This window comes from Gouania willdenowi, chromosome 6 (assembly GCF_900634775.1).
Source record: "Gouania willdenowi chromosome 6, fGouWil2.1, whole genome shotgun sequence".
NCBI lineage: Eukaryota > Metazoa > Chordata > Actinopteri > Blenniiformes > Gobiesocidae > Gouania > Gouania willdenowi.
In genome coordinates, this window is record NC_041049.1 from 62,218,955 (window position 1) to 62,229,622 (window position 10,668).

The following is a 10,668-nucleotide window of genomic DNA, read 5'->3' on the forward strand; positions in this document are numbered from 1 at the left end:
AACGAGCCGCCATGTCTGTTATGTAAAAGTGTGACACTTATGAAAATAGATTGATTAGGTGTGTCTGTCTGGAAATGTCATGTGACAAAGCGTGTTACTGGTTACAGCTGCAGGGCACTGCTCGTCCTGTGACTCCAGCGTTGAAAAATGACCAAGTATTCCTACAGAATGTCAGAAACATGAAAAACAACCTTCACTGTCCTTCCCACAGGGACGTGCACATGCACATGCACATGTACAGAGCTGTATCTATTTATAGGTACATATAAAGAAAGAAAAAAAAACACAGATCTTATGTACTCAAAGCCCAGAAAGTGGATGAAAAGAATCATTCCTCATTACGTGTTAATTTAGTTTTCCCCTATATGAGTGGTGGCTGTTACATGTGGCCAGAGGGGGTGTTGCCTGTTGAGATTATGGTTAAATATTTAACAATAATTCATTGGTATTGATTTTTTTTTTTTCAAGGTGGATTAAATGCTGAATAAAAAACACAACAATTTCCTTTTTCATTTCTATTTCCAAATGATGGTGTATTCATGTAGCACAGATGTTATTTAAGAAATGGGGTTGTACACACAGAACTAGTGTTAATAATAATAATAATGATAATTCATTTTATTTAAAAGAGCCTTTCAGCCCATCCAAGGACACTTTACAATAAAAACAGAATAATAAAAATAGTGCAATTCATTAAAAACAGTAAATACAGAGAAAAAAGCAATGAAGGTGACATTAGGGATGATACAGAGTGGGCAGATTGAAAGAGATGGGTTTTCAGTCTGAGTTATAAGAGGGGTAAGCTGTCAATGTTTCTGATGTTCGGGGAGGAGGGAGTTCAGTACTCAAGACCAGTCCTGGTCTTGAGACCAAACAAGAGAAAGTGGAACACAAACAAGAGACCCATTGGATCTATTTACATAATCCATGTATCAAAGATAAAGATAATTCATGTTCTTGTGCAGAAAAATGAACGTTTCAACATTGTATACCTTTATAATTGTTCTTCTTTGCTCTGTTCTCCCTGAACAGTGGATCCTGCTCTCACTGTTACAGTTAAAGCTACATTCTTTCATTGCTACAGCTGCTGCAGCAGGAAAGGAAGAACGCTGTGTGCACACTATGTGACCGAACATGAAAACCAGTTCTAAATATCTGTCCAAACCCGACCCGTCAGGGTTCGGTCGGGTATCCATCCTCTATCCACAGTGTCTAATCAGCTGTGCTCCGGTGATGAACAGTTGATGCGTGCTCCTGCAGCAGCTTGGCTGATGACTGCAGTTACACTAACCACCATGGTGTCACTATATAGTCTGATTTAGACATCCTGCCCTATGCTCCTTTATGTACTTTTGACGTAATCCTGCTAACAGACAAAAAAACAAATAAATATAAAAGATGGCCCCCGGGCTGCCAGTTGCCTATGTCTTCCCTAAAGTCACCAACCTTCCCACCAGCGTGAGACTTTTACTCTTACAGCAAAATGATTGCCAGGGGCAACAGTTACGAAATGAAATGTGATCATCTATAGGTGGTGAGAAACCTGAGGCGCATCCGGCTGCCTTCAGCCTTCAACCATCAACCACATGAGCAGGACTGAGGGCGAGGCATGTAACAACCTGACTACATCAAAGCATCCCTGCTCTGTTTATCTTAATGTCGGGTGGTGTTGGTATGACGGATTTTGGAGAAAAAATTATCCTAAAAGACCTGTTGCTCAGATGTACAGCATGTCCTTAAACGCACCACCTTCCACTCAGAGCCAGGCAGCTGTAGAGTCTGCAGGAACCTTATATGACCCCTGGCTCAGCCTCGACTGCGGAGGAATCAACAGACAGCAAGTGCTTGTTATGAAGAACCATAATGCTGGTTTGTGCCTCTAATGTTGAATTTCACTTTCCAAAAAGCCTTATGGAAAATTAATCCATAAGCTGCTGTAAGATTTATAATGTAAATCAATGTGTGGCACCAGAAGCAGTCCAAATCAGATACTACTCACATTTTTCAGTTACAATTCCATTTTCAATTACACATGTTCAATTACAATTCAATTTACGATTACAGTGACCAGCATTTTTTCCAATTACAAATAAATTGAAATATTTCTTTTATCCCCAGAAAGTCAATTACAATTACGCTCTCAGCCTGAAATAAATAACCTAATAAAAGTTAACATTCCTCCTATGTTATCTTTCTCTTAGCATCTCTAATGATAACGGGTCCTAAAATAGCTGTAAAATACACTAAAACTAATATTTATCATCTAATTTTCCCCCCCTATTTATTGGTTACCTTGTTAGACTTCCTGATCAGTGAAAATATAGGTTTTAATAAATTTGGTGTGGGCGTTTTTTTTTTGGTGTCAGTATAACCCTGTTTCATTTTTTTTAAATGGTAAAATGTGGGAAAGCTTGATATGAAATAATAATAACAATTCACTAAATATGTGTAGAACTGTACATAGAGCTGTAACATGGTTCCCCAGTTTTGCATGAAATTAAAATTGACAATTTTGTTTTAGAATTTTCATGACAATTACATTTGCAAAGTCAATTATCTGAACACAATTACAATTTCATTATGATTGTAATCAATTATCAATTACACAATCACAATTGAATTTGACCCCAACCCTGATAGACACTAACTAACATGTAACATAAAAAACTCCTAATTTCCCCCCCATGAGGTCAATGAGTTTGGGCTGGTCCGGTGGGCGTGGCCTCAGCATAAAGCTCAGCTCCGCCCTCTCCAATATCTTCTGCCAGACCAGGAAGACATTCCACAGGTAACTTAAAGACAAAGAAAACCAGGTTAAACATAAATTAATTCATTGAAAATACAAATAAATAATATGATAAGTGTGCAGCTTAACTTGAATGTGTGGCTGTGGCCATCACAAGCACCAGAAGCACTTAACAGTGAAATTCAGAGGTGAAAGTAACAGATTCCAAGTACTCACTTTTATGGGTACTTGCACTTTTTTGAGTATATTTTTAAATCAGTCATTTTACTTTAGAGTAACTAAAGCCCTGCTTTCTCCTGACACACACTAAATGACCCCCAAAAAAACAAAAAGACACCAAAACACACACGAAATGAGAGACAAATATACAAAATGACATGAAAATTCACAAAATGACAGAATAATGTACAGGATTAAATAAAAAGGCAGTTCATACATTAGATGTTTACTGTATGCAAGGGAACCGTACCAATATTTAATTTAAAAAATAAACATGGGGGGTGAAAGTAACTAGTAACTTTTACTTTGAGTACTATTTAATTGAGCTACTCTTTACTTGTACTTGAGTGTTTTATGTATGACTTACTTGTACTTCAGTATTTAAAATTACTCAAAAAATCTTAATATGACAACAAAAATGCTTCAAATGATCTGCATTACAAACAAAATGACAGAAGAAAAAAATCCACGAAATGACTCAAAAACACGAAATGACAAATATACAAAACAAAGGCAAAAAAAAATGTACAAAAGGACTCCAAAAACCCCACAATACGACAACAAAAACACACTGAATGACCCCTAAAAACACAAAATAATACCAAACTCACGAAATGAGAGACAAATTCACAAAATGACAGAATAATGTACAGAATGAAATAGGGTAGGGCAAAAAATGGATTTATTCGATTGATCAAATTTGTAGCTAAAAACGATTTTTATTTTGCAAATTTGAGTTTAAATTTTTTTTTAAGAATAATAATAATGATTTTTTTTTTCCCACCACAGTTTTTTTGGATTTTTTCACATTCCGTCCTTGTGGATTACTTTAGCGCGATGTGAGCCAGCCCCCTCTTTGTTTACCTTTTGAGTAGGTTATATGTGTGCCACAGGCATGTTTAATGTTTTATTCACACTATGCTGAGATGCTAAAGGAAGAGTTTTTTTTTTTTTTTTTTTTAAATTGTAATGTTATATGTTATAAAATATGTAGAAAATTGAAGCTACTGTGAAGTTGCTGTTGCACTTTTTTTGCTTAAACCTGGGTTAAAGCTTGAAATTGTTGAATGACAGAGACTCATTTACTTTTTATTTTGGGATTGTTTCATGCATTTTAACACTTGAGGGCAATCACAGCAATAAAGTGGCACTTTTGACAATATATCTGATGTCTAGAATCATTTTTAAGTAAGTGCATTGAAAAAAATGAAAATGAAATTAAAAAAAAGCTGTTTATACATGAGATATTTACTGAATGCAAGGGAACCGTAGCAAGATTTATAACCAAAAATAAACGAGGGGGGTGAAAATAACTACTGGGAAAGTTTTACTTTCACTACTATTTAATTGAGCTACTTTTTACTTGTATTTGAGAATTTTATGTATCACTAAACTACTTCTACTTGACAACAATACTTCTACTTGAGTAGGATATATCAGTACTTTATACAACTCTGGTAAAATGACATCATCTCTGCTATTCAAACCTCAAACACTTTATAAAATGCAAATGAGGATTTCATTGGATTTATGTGTCAGATACTAAAAAGATAGATGTGTTCTTGTGACATTTTGCTGTACAAAGCTCATCAGTTGATCCTCAATGATCAAATGGGGACCCCTGCATGAGCCCGTCCTCACTGTGGAGCATGTGCAGCAGGATCCAGGCTGGTTCAGGCAGTGTGGGGGTGGAGTCTGGTTTATGTGGGGGGTGGGAGTGTAACCACAACTTCAAACAGACTACACTTTGCAATTATAGCCCTCTTTCATGTGTGCAATCTGCCCATGGTTTCATGTTCCTGATGAACAAACTCAACTTTGTGACATTGACTTTTTTTTTTTGGATTGACGACTAAATTAAGACAAAGTCTCCAGGCTGCTACTGTTCATGAGTGAGAGATTAGAGTCCTTTCTTTGTTTGCTCTGCATTTCCACCACTGTGATCACATCAACATGGTGATTGAACAAATATCTTCATATTATAGTTGTTTTTTCTCAAAGGTTTTCCTGTAAAACCAAACAAAGGAGTGACGCAGAGGTGAACCTCTTTGTTAAAGCTGCAGTCTGCAACTCTCATAAAAGTGACTTTTTGTCATATTTGCTAAAGCTGTCACTATGTAAGGACAGCCTTTCATCAAACTAGTAGTTTGTGTGAAAAAAACAGGCTCATTGAGTCCCCCTGCTGCTCCTGCAGCCTTTGGCAGATTGCCAGAATGCACCGCGACCGAGCAAAAAAAAACCAATCTGAGCCAGGATTGTGTTTGATGGACTGTCTGACAGCTGTTGCTCACAGGCCCCGCCCCTTTCCTCGGTCTGTAACACCATCTTTTTTACAGTGTATGGTCTGGAGGAGTAGATGATGGAATTATCGACTTTTCTGCTAGAAAGGTAATTACTGCAGCTTGATTTACATTATGTTTGATTTGTAATTGTTACACTAGAACACTGTAGTTCATGTGCGCGCAGCAGCTTCCGTTTGGGTTGCTGTAAGTGACACTGTGCTGCTGCTGCTGAGGTGTGTGCACATTGAGAGAGAGAAGCACTGCAGTAATATTCTTTTAACAGAGCATGTTATATTACTGTGATGTTGCTGTTGGGCTAACGTTAGCTTGTTAGCTCCTCTGAGGGAGGGTCTTTGGAAAGTTTGGAGGCAGGGCAAGAGAGTAGCGGAGAGGGAGGGGGAGAGAGATCTGAGAGTTGCAGACTGCACCTTTAATGAAAAGAAAACCCTCAACAAATACATATAATTCAATTAACACTTCTTTATTACCAGCAAATGTTTGATGCAAGTTAATGTTTTTTCCAAAAAATTCTCCTTGCTCTAAAAGTAATAATGCCTCAAAATCAACGTTCCTATCAATTATTGACCTACTCAAGGCTATAATAACTTATACCAAATATTCCACTTTGCACCTTTTTTGGGGAAAAAAAAACATATTTTGTGTTCTTTTTTTTCTTATTTAAAAAAAATTGTTTTTATGACAGAAAGGGCATAAAAATGTAAAATAATACAGAAATATAATGAAAACTTTATATATATGGCTACGTCTGAAGTTGTTGAAAAGATCTGATGTGAAAGAACCAAAAAACTATTTACGACATTTGTACAAAATCTTTACGAAGGGTACCGTTTTGGTACCTATGAGCTCAAAGAGTGTAGGTTTATTTGGTGCCCTGAGGGTTAAATGTAGCGGTAAACTCTCCACCCTTGTTGTATGAAAGAGAGCAAACAGAAAAGGGCTGGGCGTCAGAATCTGTGCCGTTACCTTGTGTGACCTTGAGTGAGAACATGTTGTGCTCTGGGTTCGTCGCCGGCTGGAGCCATATGAACTGAGAGCAGAGCAGAAGCTTCTGTCCTGCCAAGAAAAAAAAAATCCCATCAAGCATCAAATAGCAGGAGATGGATTCAGTCTTTATACTGCAGCATCATTAGAATCACAAATTTCATTAAAAAACATTTTGTACAGGGAAACAGTTAATTGTCATTATTCTAATTAGCTGCTCTTTTCAGAACACGCAGCATCGCATAGAGAGCGAGGTGAGCATTATGTTAATGCTGAGAAATGTTTCTTGCATTTGGATGTCATAAAAAAACCACTTAACATTTTATTGTCAATCAAATCAAATTGGGAATAATTTACCATATAAAAATTGTTTAATGTGACGGAAACAACTGCAGCATTTTTAGTTCATTCTTCCAGAACATAACAAAAGTGAGAAAACATAATGTTGCACATGGGCGATTGATAATATGAAGCAAAAATAGTGAACACATTTAGGGACAAGAATCTAAAAACTATACCTTTAAGCAGCATTTCTCAAATGGGGGTACGTGTACCCCTAGGGGTACGCGATGGCACTACAGGGGGTACTTGAGAGATAGAGAAAGAGGAATATTAACAAATAAAGTGTCAGTCTTGGTTCCACACCAGGCGTGAGATGACAGTAAACTATAAAAACTATAGAATTAAATCTATTCAGGAGGCACTAATTCATTGTTTTTCAACCTTGGGGTTGAGACCCCATTTGTGGTCTCCTGGAGTTTAAATGGGGTCAATGTGACATTTCTGAAAAATTAAATTAGATTTTTGAAATTGAAAAAAAAAAGCAACTGTATTTCTATACTTTGACTTTGTATAAATCTAGTTAAACTAAAATAGAGTAAAAAAATAAATAAATATCTGCGCTCAAACATGATCAAAGATTAGAAAAAAATAAATGTCTTTGGGGTCACCAGAAATTCTTGATATCAAAATGGGGTCAAGATCCAAAAAAAAAAGGCTGGGAACCACTGCATTAAATACTATTTCTTTCCATTTATTTACAAAATGAGATGATTATAAATGTGTGTTATCACTCATTCATTCCTTCATTATGCTCTATAGTTAAAACAAAAATAGGAAATAGTTTTCTAAGCAAAATGTTGTAGTTCAACAAAGGGGTTTCCAGTTTCAGAAATAAAAAAAGGGGGTATTTGACCCCAAAACATTTGAGAACCAAAGCCTTTAAGGTATAACATGCCTTTGGAAAGGGTACAGACATGTTTTTGAGTCTCTGATCTTGTCGAGTTAACTGTTCTACATTCTTTCTTTCTTTCTTTTTTACTTCAGTTCTAAGTTAATGACTCTTCAAAGCTGGTGTTTGGACCTTAAAGGAATGCTGCACCGGTAGAAAAGATCTCCACAGTGATTATGGTTTGTTAATAGTTTAAACAATTGTCTCATTAAGCCCCTCCTCCCTTATTTTATCTCAGATTATTCTAAAGACTTGCACCATTGCATTTTATATCTATACTTTTTTAATTTATGTAGGTAATTATTAAACTTATGAAACTTGAACTTTATGCTCAAACTACTTTGCTTCACAACAATAATTACTACCACATGTGGCCCTCAGTCTAAATTTGTGCGACCCCCCCCCTAAACAAATCCCCCCCAAAATTGTAATTCAAGAACTTGGAAGGAATCTCACCCCAAAAAAAGATAAAAACACAAAATATATACAAAACAACAACAGAAATGCAAAACATGACTCTAAAAACACATAAAATGACAACAAAAGCACACAAACTCTAAGTTATTTCCTGTGTTAACGCTCAGATTGGTTATTATTCTAAATGCTAACATGAATTCTGTTCAGCCTCGGATCTGATAATTGTATTTTTGTGGGAACGGTTCTCCATCTCTGCTTTATTACATTATCATGAGGGGCCTGTACCACAAAGCTGGATAAGTACGTCCTGGATATCTCTCCGTTAGCGGGCTTGACCTAACCAAACATTTTCCATCACAGAGCAGCTGTACTACGAAGCAGGATATCAACACGTTCACTTAACCCAGGGTTTTCCAACCTGGATCAGTGCGTGCACACATCAAACAGGCGGAGATTGCAGCATCTGACCAATTACAAATCGTGCAGACTTACGTCACAATTGAGGAATAATTCTTTAAAAAATATGAACAATTAAAATCCATAATTTAGACCAAAAACAACACTGTTGCTACAGAAAAGGCAGCAAGGAAGAAATGCAGGCAGGATTTTATACAGCCTGTATTAACTCACAGGACTGAGGCTATCAGCGTAAATCGAATAAATGAAAGGACGCATTGATGTCTAAATATTCTTTCTCTTCTGTCAGCTGTCACATCAGATCTCGCAGCAACAGAATGACGCACCTATTCTTGGGCAGGTTGTTGTCCGAAAGAATTGATTGGTCAGGAGGCGGGGCTTTATACTGGCTCAGACTGAATCTTAGCCAGAACAAAAAAGTAACCACTGTGATTTAGCCTAGCAAAAAGTTAGCCAGCATCGTAGTTAGGGTTGGGTATCGGTTGGGTTTTTATAAAAAGCTGTATAAGATAAGCCTGTGTAAATGCAAAATTGCGCCTCTTAAATCTAGTGTTTAAACTTCGGTTCAACATTTTTTTACAAAAAAATAGCCAGGCATCTAAATGTTTGTTCTACCGGCGCCGCCGTTTGCGTCGGCGCCAGTGTCATATTGGTACCCAATCCTAGTCGTAGTACAGCACACACCGAATAAATCCTGGAAGTTAGTGCGATAAGAGGAAATAATGTCAATAATATCACTGTAGGTTATGCTGGATGCAGGAGCTCACTGTATCAACGTGTTCATGCATAGTGAAAAAAGCCTCATACCCCCACCATGTATAGTCAATCATAGAGAGCAGTGGTTCTCAAACTTTCTTGGCTCAAGTACCCCCTTTTCTCTTATTTCTGAAACCAATATATATATATATATATAAAAATTGCAAAAATTCATTTAGATTTCAGGCGACCCCACATGGGGTCCCAACCCCAAGGTTGAAAAATGCAGATTTAGTGGCTTATTAATAGATTTATTTCTATAGTTTGTATCATTTCTGGTCATCTCACACCTGGGGTAGGACCAAAACTGACTCTTTATTTGTTAATTTTCCACTCTCTCTCTCTCTCTCTGCTTATTACTCAAATAAACTCCTCCAGTGCTGATCTTTAAATCTGCCTCCTCATCGTTCACTCGTCTCCTCCTACAAAACCGCCACAACTGTAACCTTAACTGTTGTAAAGTTATAGTAGCTGCAACACAGAAATGATAAGTCACTAAAGACACACATAACCTCGACACATTAATTTCATCGGTATACACAATGATTTTACAACATTTGTATTTTAATGGTGTGTCAACATACAGCGTCACCCTTTAGGGTCATTTTAGGATGCATCCTTATTCAATAATGCAATAAGAATGCATCATGTTATCTCTTTGAATCATGCAGCCTTTGCAGAGCTAAAAGCATGAGCCGCTCCCCTGTGTGAAATATGAGTTGATAAAGACAGGATGCAGGCGCTAACACAGGGAGGGAGGAAGACTGATGCAATGAAGAACAACTAGGTCTACGCTTTGGAGACCACAAACCTGAAATCAACACTTCATCCTTGTTTTGTATCTAATTCATGTATAATAGGGTTTAGAATATTTGACGACCCGTGCACTATTTGTTAGCACGATCCACCTAATACTCTCAGTCAGAGTTGTAAAGAGTACTGATATATTCTACTCCAGTAGACGTACTGTTACGTGATTGACATTGTACTCAAGTACAACATACATAAAATACTCAAGTACAAGTAAAAAGTAGCTCAATTAAATAATAGGGCTGGGCAATATATCGTGATTGAAGATATATCAAGATTTCTATTTTGCCGATTTAGAAAATGACAATATGGCCTATTTCAAGTTATATCTATATTTTTAAGCTTTTTTTTTAATTAATAAGATCACACAGTACAAATCACATCAAATAAAACAGTAATATTATTCACAGAGTACAGTCAAACAGTGTCCTTCTTTACAATGTTTTCATATTTCGGAGTTATATATTTTATAACGTAATTTGTATTAAAATACTCGTTTTAGGAGTCACTGCTTTTGTTACTTCTCAGAACAGCATGAAAATCACAGTTAGATGGATTTCTGAGTGAGTCCTAACCCAGACCTTCCCGTAATCAAGCCACACTACAGAACTCACTCACACATGCTGTCTTTTATAGAAGAAAAAGCCAAAAGTTGCACATATTGTTAATAAATGTGCCTGTGTGGCATTTTTCTTCTGCACATTTAACCAAGAGGTGTCTTTCTGGTTAGACTTTATTGAGTTAAAAATATCGAGATTAATATCGTGTACGTTTATTTTTGGTAACAA